This window comes from Staurois parvus, unplaced genomic scaffold (genome assembly GCF_062004578.1).
Source record: "Staurois parvus isolate SC_StPar_1 unplaced genomic scaffold, SC_StPar_1.0 ptg000530l, whole genome shotgun sequence".
Classification (NCBI taxonomy): domain Eukaryota; kingdom Metazoa; phylum Chordata; class Amphibia; order Anura; family Ranidae; genus Staurois; species Staurois parvus.
The window spans coordinates 7,661,931-7,682,646 of NW_028318326.1; the positions used below are offsets into that span (position 1 = coordinate 7,661,931).

Genomic DNA, 20,716 nt, shown 5'->3' on the forward strand with positions numbered 1-20,716 from the left:
GTGTTTATTATTGCTTTAAATGAAGATTCAGCACTGGCAGATGCTGATTCGTACTGTTATGGTTGCTCTACCGCACCCCAGTAGCACCTACATCCCAAGGGCCAACTGCAGAATGTGATGTCCTGGTTAAAGAAATGTCATCAATGAGAAACACACCCAGAGTATCCAGCAACACAGTTCAGGGAACCCCTCAATATGTTTTATATTATATTATATACACTATATTGCCAAAAGTATGGGGACGCCTGCCTTTACACACACACATATGACCTTTAATGGCATCCCAGTCTTTGTCCGTAGGGTTCAATATTGAGTTGGTCCACCCTTTGCAAGTATAACAGCTTCAACTCTTCTGGGAAGGCTGTTCACAAGGTTTAGGAGTGTGTCTATGGGAAGGTTTGACCATTCTTCCAGAAACACATTTGTGAGGTCAGGCACGGATGACGGACGAGAAGGCCTGGCTCGTAGTCTCCGCACTAATTCATCCCAAAGGTGTTCTATCAGGTTGAGATCAGGACTCTGTGCAGGCCAGTCAAGTTCCTCCATCCCAAACTCACTCATACATGTCTTTATGGACCTTGCTTTGCACACTGGTGCGCAGTCATGGCTTGGCACAATGCAGTCAGACAAGTAACTTTCCCCTGGCAACCACCAAACCCAGACATGTCCATCTGATTGCCAGACAGAGAAGAGAGATTCATCACTCCAGAGAACATGTCTTCACTGCTCTAGAGCCCAGTGGCGGCGTGCTTTACACCACTACATCCGACGCTTTGCATTGCACTTGGTGATGTAAGGCCTGAATGCAGCTACTCGGCCATAGAAACCCATTCCATGAAGCTCTCTACACACTGTGTTTGTGCTAATCTGAAGGCCACACAATGTTTGGAGGTCTTTAGCTATTGACTCTGCAGATAGTTGGCGACTTCTGTGCACTGTGCGCTTCAGCATGCGCTGACCCCACTCTGTCATGTTACGTGGCCTACCACTACGTGGCTGAGTTGCTGTTGTTCTCAGTTGCTTCCACTTTGTTATAATACCACTAACAGTTGACCGTGGAATATTTAGTAGCAAGGAAATTTCTCGGATGGACTTATTGCACAGGTAGCAACCTATCACGGTACCACGTTTGAATTCACTGAACTCCTGAGAGATTTCACAAATGTTTGTAGAAGCAGTCTACACGATTAGGTGCTTGATTTTATACATCTGTGGCCATGGAGGTGATTGGAACACCTGAATCCAATGATTTGGAGGGATGTCCCTATACTTTTGGCAATATAGTTTATATAGCATGGCTGGATGCATTTGGGGTTGTTTTTCATCACTGAATTTTCCAAAAAGTCAGTATCTGCTTACTGCATGTGCCCTACAAATTTCTTGCAGTTAGATGTAGTGATGGGTGGCCTTTACTCATACCCTGATTTTCCCTCTGGGAAACATTGCTAGGTATAAAGATGTACAGAACAGGCAACAATCTCTGTTTACTGTACAGAACATAGCTGGAAAAGTAGCATGTGTTAGGCCTAAAGAAGTGATAATAACTAAGACATATGTTATTTCCTGAACAACATCATTAAGTTTATGTTGGCGCTGTTAGTACAGAATGGCATATCAGAGACAACAGCTCCTCATCAATTCTAGAAAACTTTCTCAAGAAGCATCTACAGAAGGTCATGGCTAACGAATCTAAGACACAAGTTTTCCAGCGATATGCAAACAACTGGCTTTGTATTTAAAGACCGGCTTGAAGAGAGAGTGTATACAGCAAGGGAAAAGCGAATTACAAATGTATGAACAGGATAAGCAGTGGAATGTAAAATATTGCTCTACAAACAGCTCTTTGCTCCTGTGCATGCTGCTGAAACCAGGGTACAAATCTCAGAAAACACTGATGAAACCATTACTCCTCCATCTATTTGTTCATAGCATATATCATTATTCAAGAAATTCAAGAACCATAATGACGGAAAATCACACAGAAAGGAAAGCAAAGAAAGAGACTGTCAGAAAGGACTGCATTTTTATTCAAGGGATTCAAGAGGTCCATAATGATGGGAAATCACTGTGAAAGGCAGAGACAAAACAGGGATTCCATCAATGGCGCGACACTCAGCACCAGTACAAGGGGGAGGACAGTCATGCCATGAACATCAAAATAGGAGCTGAATAGGGTTATATAAAGCATCACTCCAGCTTGCTTTATTAAAAAATATGTATTAAATCAATTTGCATATTTCAATGTAAAACCATTCAGTTTGATATTTTGGTTGGAAAAAATAACAATGTACCTCTAGCTGCAAAATAAATTCTTTATAAAGCAACTAAAATGCTTAACATAAACTAGTGATTTAAAATAAATGTTTATCCTCTAAAAATTAAACATTTAAATTGATTCAATGGACCCTTGGGGGAGATTTACTAAAACTGGTGCACACAGAATCTGGTGTAGCTGTGCACAGTAACCAATCAGCTTATAACTTCAGCTTGTTGAATTAAGTTTTGACAACAAAGCTCTTTTCACATGGGCATTCCGTTTGTCCATTTTTCATCCATCCGTGTATGGATGAAAAATGGACATCAATGCATCTTTATAAATAATGTAAACAGATGATCATCTGTTTACATCCGGATCCGTCAACATCCATTTTTTTTAAACGGATCACAGCCCTATTTTTGTTTTGTTATAAAAATGGAATGGACAAAAAATTGATGTGAACGAACAAACAGATAGTTTTTGCATTGGTATTGGATGTAAAAAAAATTATGTAAAAACTGATGTAAAACTGATGTAAAGTAAACTCTAAGGCCCCTTTCACACAGGGGTTCTGCATCTGTTGATGGATGAAAATCGGACATCAATGTATCTCTACGTAAAAATGGATGATCATCCGTTTAAGTCAACATCCGTTATTTGAAATGGATCAAAGCTCTATTTTTGTTCCATTAAAAAAACAAAACAAACGAAAAATGGATGTAAACAGACAAACGGTCCGTTTCTGCATTGATAGTGGATTTACAAAAACTGATGTAAAAACGGATAAAAAACTGATGAGAAACTGATAAAAAAAACGAATGAGAAACTGATGAAAAACTTATTTTCATTTTTTTTATTTGAAAAAATGTGACTGAATTGATGAAACAAACAGAACGCCCATGTGAAAGGACCCTAAAACATAAGCCGGCCACAGATGAGTTGAAAATCAAATGTTCTGTCGATCAACAAATAAAAATAGCTCATACGATTGTGCCATCATTTGTTCTGATTTTCTAAACAAACCCAGCATGTTGGATCAGGCATGAAAATTTTGTGTCGCAGATGGCACAGTAATGATGCGATAAATGGATGGTTCGACAATCGGCACAAATTTTGTTTGGTTTTCTGCTCATCTATGGCCAACTTTAGAAGCTTATTGGTTACTATGTACAGCCAACTATATTCTGCGTGAACCAGTTTTAGTGAATCTCCCCCTTGGTCTACCACCTGAATAATTAAATTTTCTCCTGGCATCTATCTTTTGTTGATGACTACCTTGCTAGTTATGTATATTACTTTGGTGTCCGTTTATGAACCAGCGGTAATAGATCGCTGCTCAGTTCTCCGGCATTCTCGGAGAACACAGTGCTCCTGTGAATGCCTTTTATGAAGCAGTTCTCCGAACGAAGGGAGAACGGTCTCCAAACGCTGGAGAACAGTCTACAAATGCTGGAGAACAGCTGATTTTACTATAATCTCGCGAGATTACAGTAAAAGATCAGTTTACTAAGCAGAGGTACATTATCGCTGCTTAGTTTGCGGTCCCTCCGATTCTCCAGCTCTGGGCTGGAGAATCTGGAGGGAGAACACAGATCTCCAGTGAAGGGCTGAACATGTTCTCCGCTGATCTCCTGAGTGTCATAAACTGTGAATGACCAGAGAATAGCTGCGATCCTCTGAATCGCAGCTATTCTCTGTGTCATAAACGGACACCAATATTTGGAAACATTCTCATTTTCTGAGAAACACTAAATCTGAGCTTCTAAAATACTTGTAAATGTGTTCACTGGTTCCAGCACTGCCCTCTCTTTTCAAAGCTGCCTTGCCCACAAGCAGTAAAATGATAATGTGGTCATAACTCCAGAGGTTGAATTCCTACATAGTAGCACATAAGAGAGGTTTTTTAATCTGGCAACAGATGGTTGTTTTGTAAAATCAGTTTAGGGTAAATTATATTGACTTTCTTCCTTTACTACAATGGTTCCTGGACCATGTCAGAAGTTCCTTGAAACATTTTACATGTTGCCTGCCAAAGCTTTTCAAGCTGTTTCAGCCATGTAGATTCAGCAGCGGCGGTTTTGCATGCTACATTAAAAGCTTTTCTCTTGGCTTGAAAAGTGGAACTCTGTTTTAGACTATCCTTGAAAAAAAAGTTCTCTCATTTAGTCACCCAGTAAGGTGAATAGGACCCCCCCACTAACGGTTATCAGTAATAGGTGGAGAACTGCTCAGACCCAATGCTGACATCAACGCACATCTGGAAACCAGTTTTGGATGCATTGATCCTTTGTAGATCTCTAGGATTCCAACAAGGAACTCTCTTACTACCCTGGATTCATCATAGATTGATATGGTTATGTCAAGTTAAGTGGAATACATAGTGTTTTTAAACATATTTTATTTTGTTTAGTAATAAATACAAAAACTATATTTCCTTTCAACCAGATAAATATTAAAGTGATTTTATCACATTTACCACTTGCCGCTATAAGATGGAGCTGTATGCAAGCTTTTTGGTTTTAAAGACTCTTTTTCACACATGCTGTGCTGAAAATAGACCTAAACAAGTCAGAACAGGGCACATCCCACCTCTTCTGCTAGAAAATATGTATAACAATGTCCTAACTTGTGAATTGACACAGTCTACCAGAAAGCTTGAAAGTAGTGTCGGGCTTTCCTAGTGTCAAGACAGATGTTGATGATATACCATGACACTCCATGGTGATTGGCTGAAAGCGATACTAAAGCTTCATTTTTAAAAAAATAAAATAACAAACATGTCATACTTACCTACTCTGTGCAGTATTTCTGTACACAGCTGCCCCGATCCTCTTCTTTTTGGGTCCAAAACCAGTGCTCTGGCTCCTCCCCCTCAAGCAGTGCCCCCAGAGAAAGCTATGTGGCTATGAGGCACCCCCCCCCCACTCTATCCTCATTATCTTACTGGCTGTGATTGACAGCAGCAGGAGCCCATTGGCTCAGCCAGTGAGGAGGGAGAGTCCCCATACAACAGAGGCTATTGCAAACATTGCTGGATTGGAGGGGACTCAGGTATGGATTGGAAGGGGGGCTATGGGGGCACACAGAAGGTTAGAATTAGATATTTTATAAGGGTGTATACTTGTGAGCTACTATGGTGTCAAAAAAGTGCTTACAATTAATTAACTATTTTAAATATAGTGGTGCATCAACACATGAAACACATACTCAAAATACTGTGTAAAAATAGACAAATAAAATATTATATGTGTTGCGCTCCTCAAAATATTATTTGGTGATATATAATATAATATATTATAATGTATTTTTACAAAGGTTAGAATTAGAGATGAGCGAATCGAAGTAGGCGAAGTGGAATTCGTTTTGAATATTAGGAAAATTTCGATTCGCGTCGAATCCGAAAATAAGCAGACTTCGGATGCGCGAATCGAAATTTTTCCTAAAATGGCGGCGACATGTGCGGCGACGGAGTGGGGATGTCTGGGAAGGCGCGCAGACAAGGCGCGCTGACCCATAATGCATTCATTCATGACATGTGATCGCATTAGCCAATCAGCAGCCAGCCAGCCAGCACAGTGTAATGGTCGAGCTATAAATAGCGGCCATTTTAGAATTCTCCATTTGCCTCCAGTCATTCAACAGAGGCAGACCTGGCTGTATGCAGGGAGAGAGTTAGGGACACAGAAACGTTACTTAGGGACAGAGAAACGTTAGTTAGGGCCACAGAATCGTTACTTAGGGCCACAGAATCGTTACTTAGGGCCACAGAAACGTTACTTAGGGACACAGAATTGTTACTCAGGGACAGACAGAATGGTTACTGAGGGATACAGAATTGTTACTGAGGGCCACAGAATCGTTACTTAGGACCACAGAAACGTTACTTAGGGCCACAGAATTGTTACTTAGGGACAGACAGAATTGTTACTGAGGGACACAGATTTGTTACTGAGGGCCACAGAATCGTTACTTAGGGCCACAGAATTGTTACTTAGAGACAGACACAGAATTGTTACTGAGGGACACAGATTTGTTACTGAGGGCCACAGAATCGTTAGTTAGGGCCACAGAAACGTTACTTAGGGCCACAGAATTGTTACTTAGGGACAGACACAGAATTGTTATTGAGGGACACAGAATTGTTACTGAGGGCCACAGAACCGTTACTTAGGGCCACAGAAACGTTACTTAGGGCCACAGAATTGTTACTTAGGGACAGACAGAATTGTTACTGAGGGACACAGATTTGTTACTGAGGGCCACAGAATCGTTACTTAGGGCCACAGAATTGTTACTTAGAGACAGACACAGAATTGTTACTGAGGGACACAGATTTGTTACTGAGGGCCACAGAATCGTTAGTTAGGGCCACAGAAACAATACTTAGGGCCACAGAATTGTTACTTAGGGACAGACACAGAATTGTTATTGAGGGACACAGAATTGTTACTGAGGGCCACAGAACCGTTACTTAGGGCCACAGAAACGTTACTTAGGGCCACAGAATTGTTACTTAGGGACAGACACAGAATTGTTACTGAGGGACACAGATTTGTTACTGAGGTCCACAGAATTGTTACTTAGGGACAGACACAGAATTGTTACTGAGGGACACAGATTTGTTACTGAGGGCCACAGAAACGTTACTTAGGGCCACAGAAACGTTACTTAGGGCCACAGAATCGTTACTTAGGGCCACAGAAACGTTACTTAGGGCAACAGAAACTTTACTTAGGGCCACAGAATTGTTACTTAGGGTCACAGAATTGTTACTCAGGGACAGACACAGAATTGTTACTGAGGGATACAGAATTGTTACTGAGGGCCACAGAAACGTTACTTAGGGCCACAGAAACGTTACTTAGGGCCACAGAAACGTTACTTAGGGCCACAGAATTGTTACTTAGGGACAGACACAGAATTGTTACTGAGGGACACAGAATTGTTACTGAGGGCCACAGAACCGTTACTTAGGGCCACAGAAACGTTACTTAGGGACACAGAATTGTTACTCACGGACAGACACAGAATTGTTACTGAGGGACACAGAATTGTTACTGAGGGCCACAGAACTGTTACTGAGGGCCACAGAACTGTTACTTAGGGCCACAGAAACGTTACTTAGGGCCACAGAAACGTTACTTAGGGCTACAGAAACGTTACTTAGGGCCACAGAAACGTTACTTAGGGCCACAGAAACGTTACTTAGGGACACAGAAACGTTACTTAGGGACACAGAATTGTTACTCAGGGACAGACACAGAATTGTTACTGAGGGACACAGATTTGTTACTGAGGGCCACAGAACCGTTACTTAGGGCCACAGAAACGTTACTTAGGGCCACAGAATTGTTACTCAGGGACAGACACAGAATTGTTACTCAGGGACACAGAATTGTTACTGAGGGACACAGAATTGTTACTGAGGGACACAGAATGGTTACTCAGGGACACAGAATTGTTACTCAGGGACACAGAATTGTTACTCAGGGACACAGAATTGTTACTGCGGGACACAGAATTGTTACTGAGGGACACAGAATTGTTACTCAGGGACAGACACAGAATTGTTACTCAGGGACAGACACAGAATTGTTACTGAGGGACACAGAATTGTTACTGAGGGACACAGATTTGTTACTGAGGGACACAGAATTGTTACTTAGGGCCACAGAACCGTTACTTAGGGCCACAGAAACGTTACTTAGGGACACAGAATTGTTACTCAGGGACACAGAATTGTTACTGAGGGACACAGAATTGTTACTGAGGGACACAGAATTGTTACTCAGGGACACAGAATTGTTACTGAGGGACACAGAATTGTTACTGAGGGACACAGAATTGTTACTCAGGGACACAGAATTGTTACTCAGGGACAGACACAGAATTGTTACTGAGGGACACAGAATTGTTACTGAGGGACACAGAATTGTTACTGAGGGCCACAGAACTGTTACTTAGGGCCACAGAAACGTTACTCAGGGACACAGAATTGTTACTCAGGGACAGACACAGAATTGTTACTCAGGGACACAGAATCATTTAATTAAAGAGTATGTCAGACAACATGCAGAGGAGTGGCAGAGGAGGCAATGTTTTAGGAGCGAGCAGACGTGGCAGCAGAGGAAGGGGTCGAGGCAGCACTATTCGCAGCCAGAGGCCAGTGCTCCCGGTGTCATCCAGCGGTCGTGTCTCCACCGACAACCCTGCCGTCATTGATTGGTTGGCTCGGTCGTCTTCCTCTTCCCAGGTCACCTCTGACACCTACAGCCAACGGTCGGTGGGTACGTCAGACACAACCGTTAGTTGGCATGGCCCGGGACCAAGCCCACTGAAATCACGTGTCCTCTACCTGCCCCTGTCCTTTGGTGTTCCCTCACCAAGCGAAGTATCGCATGCTGTGGGCTCAGCCCCACTGTACAGTGAGGAAGAGCAAACAGAGGGCGGTCAGGAACGGGGGGAGACATCCGCCTCTTCAGCAGCCAGGCGAAGAAGTAGTGGCGAGGAGAGTGGCTCGGTAGCCGGTCTAGAGACAGGTCTGTCTCCTGACCCACACGCAGCCGAGGGGGCTAGTATTGAGGCGGAGACCCTAATTGATGATGAGGAGGCTGATCGCACTTGGCAGCCTCGTCGTCATCAGGCTATTGCTTCCGCATCATCAGGAGAAGAGGGTGGCAGCTTGGCAGCGAGCAAAACAGTCGGTGGGTTGCCCAGGAGGCAGCAGGGTCGCAGCAGTGTCAGTGGAGGCAAACGGCCACGGAGTACAGCACCAGCTCCACTGCAGCCTACCACCACGGCCAGTAGTGGTGCCGGTGTGCACGGAGGAAGCAGCAGTCAGCCAGTGAGGAGTATCGGGGGCAAAGTTTCCTACTCGGCGGTGTGGCAATTTTTTGTCAAGCCGCCCGAGGAAGTAAACGTAGCCGTATGTCGACTATGTGGCCAGAAAGTCAAGCGTGGCCAGGGGGCCCATGTTGGGACTACAGCGTTGCGGCAGCATATGCAGCGTCGCCATTTGGTGGCCTGGGAAAACCGTGATAAAGATACGGCGGTTCTGCCCGCCCCAGCCCCCCGCTCCGTTACTTGCTCCGTCACCCGACGTCAATCGCCCTCTATCAGCCAGTCAAGGCTCCAACACCTCTGCTGAGGGGAGTTGTCGCTCGTTGCCATCTTCCGCTCGTTCAGATGCTCCTTCTCCTGCTACTCCTGTTCACGGATTCCGTCAGCAGTCTTTCTTGGAATCCGTTTCCAAGAGACAACAGTTTGCGAGCACGCACCCGACGGTGCAAAAGCTGAACGTCCTCCTGTCCAAGTTGCTGGTGCTGCAGTCCCTCCCTTTCCAAGTGGTGGACTCAGCACCTTTCCGAGAAATGATGGCTTGTGCCGCGCCGTGGTGGAGAGTGCCAAGCCGGCATTTCTTTGCCAAAAAGGCAGTGCCAGCCCTGCATTCACATGTAGAAGAGATGGTGGGCCAGTCTTTAAGCATGTTGGTCTCTGCCAAAGTGCACGGCAGCGCCGACGTGTGGAGCTGTAACTACGGTCAGGGACAGTACATGTCATTTACGGCCCACTGGGTGAACGTGGTGCCGTCACAGCCGCACCAGCAACTTGGACAGGTCACGCCGCTTTTGCCTCCACGTTTGCACGTCCTTGGTCCACAAAACATGTCCGCCTCTACCACCTCTTCTTCCTTCGTGTCCTCAGCCGCCACCCCCATGCCAAGTCCCATTACCCGACCGGCATATCACATGTGCAGGGCGCAACGGTGTCACGCTGTGCTGCACCTGGTATGCCTTGGCGAACGTAGTCACACAGGGGAGGAACTTCTGAGTGTAATGAACAGAGAAATCGACAGATGGCTGTCTCCGCGCAAACTGAAAATCGGAACCATGTTGACTGACAACGGAAAGAACATGGTGTCTGCTCTGCGTCAAGGAAGGTTGTGCCATGCGCCATGCATGGCTCACGTGTTCAATCTGGTTGTCAAGCGGTTCCTAAAATCCACCATCCCACTGCAAGACATCCTTAAAATGTCACGTAAACTTTGCATGCATTTCAGCCATTCCTACACCGCAAAGCACACCCTCCTTGAGCTGCAGCGGCCGAACGGAATTCCACAGCATCGCCTGATCTGCGACGTTGCAACAAGGTGGAATTCAACCCTACACATGTTAGACCGCCTTTACAAACAGCGAAAGGCCATCACCGATTTCCTGATGTTACAAGCGGATAAAGGTACTCCCCTGTGTAACTTCGATGTCAGCCATTGGCAGCTCATGCGTGACACCTGCCGCTTGCTCAGGCCCTTTGAGGAGGCCACGCTATTCGTGAGTCGCCAGGACTATGGGATGAACGACGTCATTCCTCTGTTGCACGTCCTGGAACAAATGCTGTTAACAATGGCTGGTCAGGGTGCGGTAGACGTGGCGCACAGATCTCAACGCCACATGACCCCTGTGGGGGCAGGACAGGAAGAAGAGGAGGAGGTAGAGGAGGACATTTGTGCTCAGGAATTATTGAGTGAAATGGGTGGTTTTTCCACTCAGCGGACAGGAGTGGAGGAGCAGGAGCATGTGGTAGAGGAGGAGGAGGAGGAGACAGAGGACCCAGACGCACCGTGGCAGTATGCTGTGGAGATGGAGGCAGGGAGTCCCTCGCATTCCTTGGCACAAATGGCCCATAGCATGCTCGGTTGCTTGCGTAGCGACAGCCGAATAATAACCATCAGACAGAGGGATGACTTTTGGCTGTCCACCTTGTTGGACCCTCGCTACCGTTCAAAAATGGTGGCCTTTTTCACACCTGCTGAGAGGGAGGCCAAAATAACGTACTATAAAAACCACCTATGTAGTCAGTTGGTCTCTGCCTTTGTGCGCCAACATCCATCCTCAGACACTGTGGGCCCTGTGCGCTCGCGTTCCGCTGCCATGGCAGCAGGGGAGGGGTGGGGTGGTAGGAGCAGTGGTAGCTCCACCAGCAGCGGCTGCCTCAGTCTGCAGTCGATGATGAGTAGCTTTCTTCACCAGCGCAGTGAGGAAACTACTAACCAGCCGCAGCAGCAGCAGCATCAGGTGGACCTGGAGCAGGACCTCAAACAACAGGCTTGGGCCTACTTGGACAGCACCCTGCCAACCGAGGTAGACAATCCCCTTGACTACTGGGCAACGAAACTTGACCTTTGGCCCCAACTAGCTGAATTTGCCCTTGAAAGGCTGTCATGCCCGGCCAGTAGCGTGGCATCGGAGCGCGTGTTTAGTGCGGCAGGAGGTATTGTAACTCCGCGGAGGACACGACTGTCCACCCAAAGTGTGGAGAGACTCACGTTTGTGAAAATGAATCAGGCGTGGATTAGTCTGGATTTCAAACCACCAGTTCCTGACACAACTGATTAAATCCGCCATGAATCATGCCCCTGCCATGTGCCACTTTCAGGTCTACTCACACTGCTGGTGTGTTCCATTTTTTGTCATAGGGTGCTGGCAGATTACGGGCCTCCCATAGCTGCTGCCAGGCCCCTAATCTGCCATGGGCCCCTATACCGCCTCCTCATGCTGCTGCCAAGTCCAGAGTCTGTCATGGGTCCCTGTACGGCCTCCCATTGCTGCTGTCTCCATCGCCACACTCTGCCATGTGCCACTTTCAGGTCTCCTCACACACTGCTGGTGTGTTCAATTTTTTGACATAGGGTGCTGGCAGATTACGGGCCTCCCATAGCTGCTGCCAGGCCCCTAATCTGCCATGGGCCCCTATACCGCCTCCTCATGCTGCTGCGAAGTCCAGAGTCTGTCATGGGTCCCTGTACGGCCTCCCATTGCTGCTGTCTCCATCGCTACACTCTGCCATGTGCCACTTTCAGGTCTCCTCACACTGCTGGTGTGTTGAATTTTTTGACATTGGGTGCTGGCAGATTACGGGCCTCCCATAGCTGCTGCCAGGCCCTAATCTGCCATGGGCCCCTGTACCACCTCCTCATGCTGCTGCCAGGTCCAGAGTCTCTCATGGGTCCCTGTACGGCCTCCCATTGCTGCTGTCTCCATCGCCACACTCTGCCATGTGCCACTTTCAGGTCTCCTCACACACTGCTGGTGTGTTCAATTTTGTGACATAGGGTGCTGGCAGATTACGGGCCTCCCATAGCTGCTGCCAGGCCCCTAATCTGCCATGGGCCCCTGTACCGCCTCCTCATGCTGCTGCCAGGTCCACAGTGTCTCATGCCATGTGCCACTTTCAGGTCTCCTCACACTGCTGGTGTGTTCAATTTTTTGACATAGGGTGCTGGCAGATTACGGGCCTCCCATAGCTGCTGCCAGGCCCCTAATCTGCCATGGGCCCCTATACTGCCTCCTCATGCTGCTGCCAAGTCCAGAGTCTGTCATGGGTCCCTGTACGGCCTCCCATTGCTGCTGTCTCCATCGCCACACTCTGCCATGTGCCACTTTCAGGTCTCCTCACACTGCTGGTGTGTTGAATTTTTTGACATTGGGTGCTGGCAGATTACGGGCCTCCCATAGCTGCTGCCAGGCCCCTAATCTGCCATGGGCCCCTGTACCGCCTCCTCATGCTGCTGCCAGGTCCAGAGTCTCTCATGGGTCCCTGTACGGCCTCCCATTGCTGCTGTCTCCATCGCCACACTCTGCCATGTGCCACTTTCAGGTCTCCTCACACACTGCTGGTGTGTTCAATTTTTTGACATAGGGTGCTGGCAGATTACGGGCCTCCCATAGCTGCTGCCAGGCCCCTAATCTGCCATGGGCCCCTGTACTGCCTCCTCATGCTGCTGCCAGGTCCACAGTGTCTCATGCCATGTGCCACTTTCAGGTCTCCTCACACTGCTGGTGTGTTCAATTTTTTGACATAGGGTGCTGGCAGATTACGGGCCTCCCATAGCTGCTGCCAGGCCCCTAATCTGCCATGGGCCCCTGTACCGCCTCCTCATGCTGCTGCCAGGTCCACAGTGTCTCATGCCATGTGCCACTTTCAGGTCTCCTCCCACTGCTGGTGTGTTCAATTTTTTGACATAGGGTGCTGGCAGATTACGGGCCTCCCATAGCTGCTGCCAGGCCCCTAATCTGCCATGGGCCCCTATACCGCCTCCTCATGCTGCTGCCAAGTCCAGAGTCTGTCATGGGTCCCTGTACGGCCTCCCATTGCTGCTGTCTCCATCGCCACACTCTGCCATGTGCCACTTTCAGGTCTCCTCACACTGCTGGTGTGTTGAATTTTTTGACATTGGGTGCTGGCAGATTACGGGCCTCCCATAGCTGCTGCCAGGCCCCTAATCTGCCATGGGCCCCTGTACCACCTCCTCATGCTGCTGCCAGGTCCCGAGTCTCTCATGGGTCCCTGTACGGCCTCCCATTGCTGCTGTCTCCATCGCCACACTCTGCCATGTGCCACTTTCAGGTCTCCTCACACACTGCTGGTGTGTTCAATTTTTTGACATAGGGTGCTGGCAGATTACGGGCCTCCCATAGCTGCTGCCAGGCCCCTAATCTGCCATGGGCCCCTGTACCGCCTCCTCATGCTGCTGCCAGGTCCACAGTGTCTCATGCCATGTGCCACTTTCAGGTCTCCTCACACTGCTGGTGTGTTCAATTTTTTGACATAGGGTGCTGGCAGATTACGGGCCTCCCATAGCTGCTGCCAGGCCCCTAATCTGCCATGGGCCCCTGTACCGCCTCCTCATGCTGCTGCCAGGTCCACAGTGTCTCATGCCATGTGCCACTTTCAGGTCTCCTCACACTGCTGGTGTGTTCAATTTTTTGACATAGGGTGCTGGCAGATTACGGGCCTCCCATAGCTGCTGCCAGGCCCCTAATCTGCCATGGGCCCCTATACCGCCTCCTCATGCTGCTGCCAAGTCCAGAGTCTGTCATGGGTCCCTGTACGGCCTCCCATTGCTGCTGTCTCCATCGCCACACTCTGCCATGTGCCACTTTCAGGTCTCCTCACACTGCTGGTGTGTTCAATTTTTTGACATTGGGTGCTGGCAGATTACGGGCCTCCCATAGCTGCTGCCAGGCCCCTAATCTGCCATGGGCCCCTGTACCGCCTCCTCATGCTGCTGCCAGGTCCACAGTGTCTCATGCCATGTGCCACTTTCAGGTCTCCTCACACTGCTGGTGTGTTGAATTTTTTGACATAGGGTGCTGGCAGATTACGGGCCTCCCATAGCTGCTGCCAGGCCCCTAATCTGCCATGGGCCCCTATACCGCCTCCTCATGCTGCTGCCAGGTCCAGAGTCTCTCATAAGTCCCTGTACGGCCTCCCATTGCTGCTGTCTCCATCGCCACACTCTGCCATGTGCCACTTTCAGGTCTCCTCACACACTGCTGGTGTGTTCAATTTTTTTACATAGGGTGCTGGCAGATTACGGGCCTCCCATAGCTGCTGCCAGGCCCCTAATCTGCCATGGGCCCCTATACCGCCTCCTCATGCTGCTGCCAGGTCCAGAGTCTCTCATGGGTCCCTGTACGGCCTCCCATTGCTGCTGTCTCCATCGCCACACTCTGCCATGTGCCACTTTCAGGTCTCCTCACACACTGCTGGTGTGTTGAATTTTTTGACATAGGGTGCTGGCAGATTACGGGCCTCCCATTGCTGCTGCCAGGCCCGTAATCTGCCATGGGCCCCCGTACCGACTCCTCATGCTGTGACGTTGCAACAAGGTGGAATTCAACCCTACATATGTTAGACCACCTTTACGAACAGCAAAAGGCCATCACAGATTTCCTGATGTTAAAAGCGGATAAAGGTACTCCCTGTGTAACTTGGATGTCAGCCATTGGCAGCTCATGCGTGACACCTGCGCTTGCACAGGCCCTTTGAGGAGGCCACGCTATTCGTGAGTCGGCAGGACTATGGGATGAACGACGTCATTCCTCTGTTGCACGTCCTGGAACAAATGCTGTTAACAATGGCTGGTCAGGGTGTGGTAGACGTGGCGCACAGATCTCAACGCCACATGACCCCTGTGGGGGCAGGACAGGAAGAAGAGGAGGAGGTAGAGGAGGACATTGGTGCTCAGGAATTATTGAGTGAAATGGGTGGTTTTTCCACTCAGCGGACAGGAGTGGAGGAGCAGGAGCATCTGGTAGAGGAGGAGGAAGAGGAGACAGAGGACCCAGACGCACCGTGGCAGTATGCTGTGGAGATGGAGGCAGGGAGTCCCTCGCATTCCTTGGCACAAATGGCCCATAGCATGCTCGCTTGCTTGCGTACCGACAGCCGAATAATTACCATCAGACAGAGGGATGACTTTTGGCTGTCCACCTTGCTGGACCCTCGCTACCGTTCAAAAATGGTGGCCTTTTTCACACCTGCTGAGAGGGAGGCCAAAATAACGTACTATAAAAACCACCTACGTAGTCAGCTGGTCTCTGCCTGTCTGCACCAACGTCCATCCTCAGACACTGTGGGCCCTGTGCGCTCGCGTTCCGCTGCCATGGCAGCAGGGGAGGGGTGGGGTGGTAGGAGCAGTGGCAGCTCCACCAGCAGCAGCTGCCTCAGTCTGCAGTCGATGATGAGTAGCTTTCTTCACCAGCGCAGTGAGGAAACTACTAACCAGCCGCAGCAGCAGCAGCAGCAGCATCAGGTGGACCTGGAGCAGGACCTCAAACAACAGGCTTAGGCCTACTTGGACAGCACCCTGCCAACCGAGGTAGACAATCCCCTTGACTACTGGGCAACGAAACTTGACCTTTGGCCCCAACTAGCTGAATTTGCCCTTGAAAGGCTGTCATGCCCGGCCAGTAGCGTGGCATTGGAGCGCGTGTTTAGTGCGGCAGGAGGTATTGCAACTCCGCGGAGGACACGACTGTCCACCCAAAGTGTGGAGAGACTCACGTTTGTGAAAATGAATCAGGCGTGGATTAGTCTGGATTTCAAACCACCAGTTCCTGACACAACTGACTAAATCCGCCATGAATCATGCCCCAAACATGTGCCACTTTCAGGTCTCCTCACACTGCTGGTGTGTTCCATTTTTTGTCATAGGGTGCTGGCAGATTACGGGCCTCCCATAGCTGCTGCCAGGCCCCTAATCTGCCATGGGCCCCTATACCGCCTCCTCATGCTGCTGCCAAGTCCAGAGTCTGTCATGGGTCCCTGTACGGCCTCCCATTGCTGCTGTCTCCATCGCCACACTCTGCCATGTGCCACTTTCAGGTCTCCTCACACTGCTGGTGGGTTCCATTTTTTGTCATAGGGTGCTGGCAGATTACGGGCCTCCCATAGCTGCTGCCAGGCCCCTAATCTGCCATGGGCCCCTATACCGCCTCCTCATGCTGCTGCCAGGTCCAGAGTCTCTCATGGGTCCCTGTACGGCCTCCCATTGCTGCTGTCTCCATCGCCACACTCTCCCATGTGCCACTTTCAGGTCTCCTCACACTGCTGGTGGGTTCCATTTTTTGTCATAGGGTGCTGGCAGATTACGGGCCTCCCATAGCTGCTGCCAGGCCCCTAATCTGCCATGGGCCCCCGTACCGACTCCTCATGCTGCTGCCAGGCCCGTAATCTGTCATGGGCCCCTGTTGTCGCTTGTTGGCATATTCCGCTCGTTCAGATGCTCCTTCTCCTGCTACTCCTCTTCACGGATTCCGTCAGCAGTCTTTCTTGGAATCCGTTTCCAAGAGACAACAGTGTGCGAGCACGCACCCGACGGTGCAGAAGCTGAACGTCCTCCTGTCCAAGTTGCTGCTGCCAGGCTCGTAATCTGTCATGCGCCCCTGTACCGCCTCCTCATGCTGCTGCCAGGTCCAGAGTGTGTCATGGGTCCCTGTACGGCCTCCCATTGCTGCTGCCAGGCCCGTAATCTGCCATGGGCCCCCGTACCAACTCCTCATGCTGCTGCCAGGCCCGTAATCTGTCATGGGCCCCTGTACCGCCTCCTCATGCTGCTGCCAGGTCCAGAGTGTGTCATGGGTCCCTGTACGGTCTCCCATTGCTGCTGTCTCCATCGCCACACTCTGCCATGTGCCACTTTCAGGTCTCCTCACACTGCTGGTGGTTTCCATTTTTGTCATAGGGTGCTGTATGGCCTCCCATTGCTGCTGCCTCTACCGCCACACTGTGGCTCCACACTCTGGTTTTGGCCCCGTGACTGCCCAAATGAGTGAAGTGTGTGGTGATTCTAAGATCGACGGCACTCATCTGCATGTCATACTGACTGTCAGTATTATTTCTCTTCCCCAGCAGACTCCAAGGGCATTTAAATTAAAGGTACAGTGTTCTGCACTAATATAAAGTCTCTCTGAAGCCTAGAAACACCCTTTTATAAGTTAAATTCGCAGCGAATATATTCGACTCGAATCGAAATTTTTCCACGAATTCGCCGAATCAGTCGAATCGAATTTTTGAATACTTCGCTCATCTCTAGTTAGAATGCATGAAGGTAAAAAACCTTGAGCCTTTACAACCACTTTAAGGTGGCCGAGTTACCTCTGTGGATATAAATGCTGGGGTATATTCCTTACACTCAGAACTGAAAAAAAAATTGGATGAATATTGAAACATGTTCAAGTTGTAGAAAAAGACAAGTTGAAAGTTACTTACTACTACTAGCTATACCATAACCTGGATAAACAAGAACCTGCACAGACATGTTCTACAAGACAAAAAAAGAAAAACAAAAAGATACAATTACTTTACTATTATTTGTATTATTATACAGCATTTATATAGCGCCAAAAAGTTTGCTCAGCGCTGTACATTAGAGTGGGAGACAGTACATGTACAATACAGACAGTACAATACAGTAACAATACAATACACAAGGGGTTCAAGGGCCCTGCTCCTTGGAGCTTACAATCTAGGAGGGAGGGGATAGTGATACAGGAGGAAATGGCTGTGGGGGATGGAGTGGTAGGAGGAGTGGAGGAGATCAGCAGTTAGGTGAAGGCAGGGTAGGCTTCCCTGAAGAGATGGGTTTTCAGGGCGCGCCTAAAGGTGAGGAGGGTAGGTGACAGTCTGATAGATTGGGGGTAGTGAGTTCCAGAGGATGGGGGAAGCCCTGGAGAAGTCCTGGAGTCAGGCATGGGAGGAGGAGACCAGGGAGCTAGAGAGTAGGAGGTCTTGTGAGGAGCGAAGAGTACGTGTTGGGTGGTATTTGGATATCAGGTCAGTGAGGTAGTTTGGGGCAGTATTATGAATAGCTTTGTACGTCAGTGTTAGTAATTTGAATTTTATGCGTTGGGCAATTGAAAGCCAGTGGAGGGAATGACAGAGGGGGGTGGCGGATATACGGAGTGGTTGGTAAGGTGGATGAGTCTGGCCGCAGAGTTCAGGATAGACTGAAGCGGGGATAGCCTGTGATGAGGTAAGGAGGTGAGGAGGGAGTTACAGTAATCGAGTTGTGAGATAACAAGGGAGTGAATGAGTTGCATTGTAGTTTCTGGAGTTAGGAACGAGCGTATTTTGGAGATGTTGCGGAGGTGGAGCCTGCATGAATTTGCCAGCGATTGGACATGGGGCTGGAAGGACAGATTGGAGTCTAGAGTGACACCTAGAACTTTGGCTTGCGGGGTGGGACTGATGGTGGCATTGTTGGTCGTGATGGAGAGGGTAGGGGGGGCGCGGGCTGGGGGGAAAACTATGAGCTCGGTTTTGGAAAGGTTTAATTTGAGGAAATGGAGTGACATCCAATCTGATATGTCGTTCAGTAGGCAGGTGATTCGGCTGAAGGGGTGAGGCGAGGGGTAGAGAGGTAGATTTGCGTGTCATCGGCCGTGGGAGCCGTGGGAGTGTATCAGCTGGCCAAGGGAGGAGGTGTAGATGGAGAAGAGGAGGGGCCCAAGGACAGAGCCTTGAGGGACCCCAACAGAGAGGGGGAGAGAGGGGGAGGTGGCAGCATTATAGGTAATACTGAAGGAGCGCTGGGATAGATAGGAGGAGAGCCAGGAGACAGTGGAGTCTCTGAGGCCAAGAGAGTATAGTTTTTTAAGGAGGAGGGGGTGGTCAACTGTGTCGAAGGCCGCAGAGAGGTCGAGGAGTAGGAGCACTGAGTAGTGGCCATTAGCTTTGGTGGTTAGCAGGTCATTGGTGAGTTTGAGTAGGGTGGTTTCGGTGGAGTGTAGGGGACGGAAGCCAGACTGTAGGGGATCAAGGAGGTTGTTGTCGTTGAGATGGGAGCTTAGGAGATTATAGACTAGGTGCTCGAGGAGTTTGGATGTAAATGGCAGCAGGGAGATGGGTCTAAGGTTGTTTAGGTCGGTGGGGTCCAGGGAGGGTTTTTTAAATATGGGAGTGATGTGCCTGGGCTTTAGAGGGGAGGGGAATGCACCAGTAGAGAGGGAGAGATTGAAGACGTGAGTGAGGGAGCGTAGGATGGAGGAGGAGGGTGACTGTAGGAGTTGTGTGGGGACAGGGTCAAGGGGGCAGGTGGTGAGGCGGGCTTTGGAGAAGACCTTAGTAACCTCTTCAGTGGTAGCAAGGTCGAAGGAGCGGAAATTACTTATTTCATATTGGTAAAAATGTGAGCATAATATGTATGTGCTCTCTTTTTGAACTGTGTACCAAATGAGTTAGATAAATCTCTTAAATATCATTAATATCTTTGTGTCATTCCGTAACACTTTCCAGGTCCTGCGTGGTGTTTAGACATTTTTACATCAGGAGCCTGAAAGCCAAATTGTAAAATGTGAGAAGGCAGTGTATTCCTCTTTATTAAAAAACAAATGATGAGTCCTATAATACTGTACATCATTGTGCATTTAAAGTACCTTATGAATGGTACTAAACCTTTATGTATGGTTCTAAACCCTATATGCACTTATACCTTTGCATATCCGTTCTTCTGTGAATGCTGAGCCTGCTTCCTGTAACCCTCTCTGGGTCCTGTCTTGGGGTGACTTCATCCCTTACTGGGACCTATGGAGGCTTCCTTGTGTGAATGCTCCAACCTGGCTACATTGACAATTTACTTATGTCCACTTTATCCCATAGCTTCAGTGGCAATCCACTCCCTCCAGTTGTTGGAGCCTGTGCTATCCCTGCCTTACTGTGTATGTGAAGGACAGAGAGCACGCTCTGCTACATGAATGTTCAGAGGAAGCGCACTGAGGACCTTGAGCTGGTGGTAGTGAGTCAAGGGGGTAAGTAAATGTTTAGACACACATAGTAAGAAAAAATGTTCTGAGTATTGTTGAATTGTTGGACATTACCCATTTCATTTTTTAAAAAGCTGATGGTTTAATTATTTCTCTGGTTTACTTTAAGAATTGGGCAAGTCTTCTAGTATTTGAAAATAAAAAAAATGTATGCTTCATTGTAACAAATGTGTTTTGAAACTCTAAATGGAATATAAAATCGCTACCATGAACAGGCTAAAAAATATTGTGAATGTAACTGGATATATTGAACTGTTTATTACATTGATTTATATGACTGAAAATTCGAAACTGGGTAAATAGACTTCACTCTTACACTTTTATGATGACACCCCATTAACTAACTTAGTAGAAA

The 20,716-nt window shown here is 48.6% G+C and overlaps 1 long non-coding RNA gene across 1 annotated transcript in view; it reads left to right on the plus strand.

The window, feature by feature from the left end:
* The window catches only part of LOC149451617 (uncharacterized), a 76,907-nt gene extending 56,567 nt beyond the window's left edge, over nt 1-20,340 (plus strand). Inside the window, exon 3 of the long non-coding RNA XR_016315001.1 lies at nt 20,198-20,340. This is a non-coding gene — a long non-coding RNA (uncharacterized LOC149451617). The remainder of the gene's footprint in view (nt 1-20,197) is intronic.
* Nucleotides 20,341-20,716: the final 376 nt, after the last annotated feature.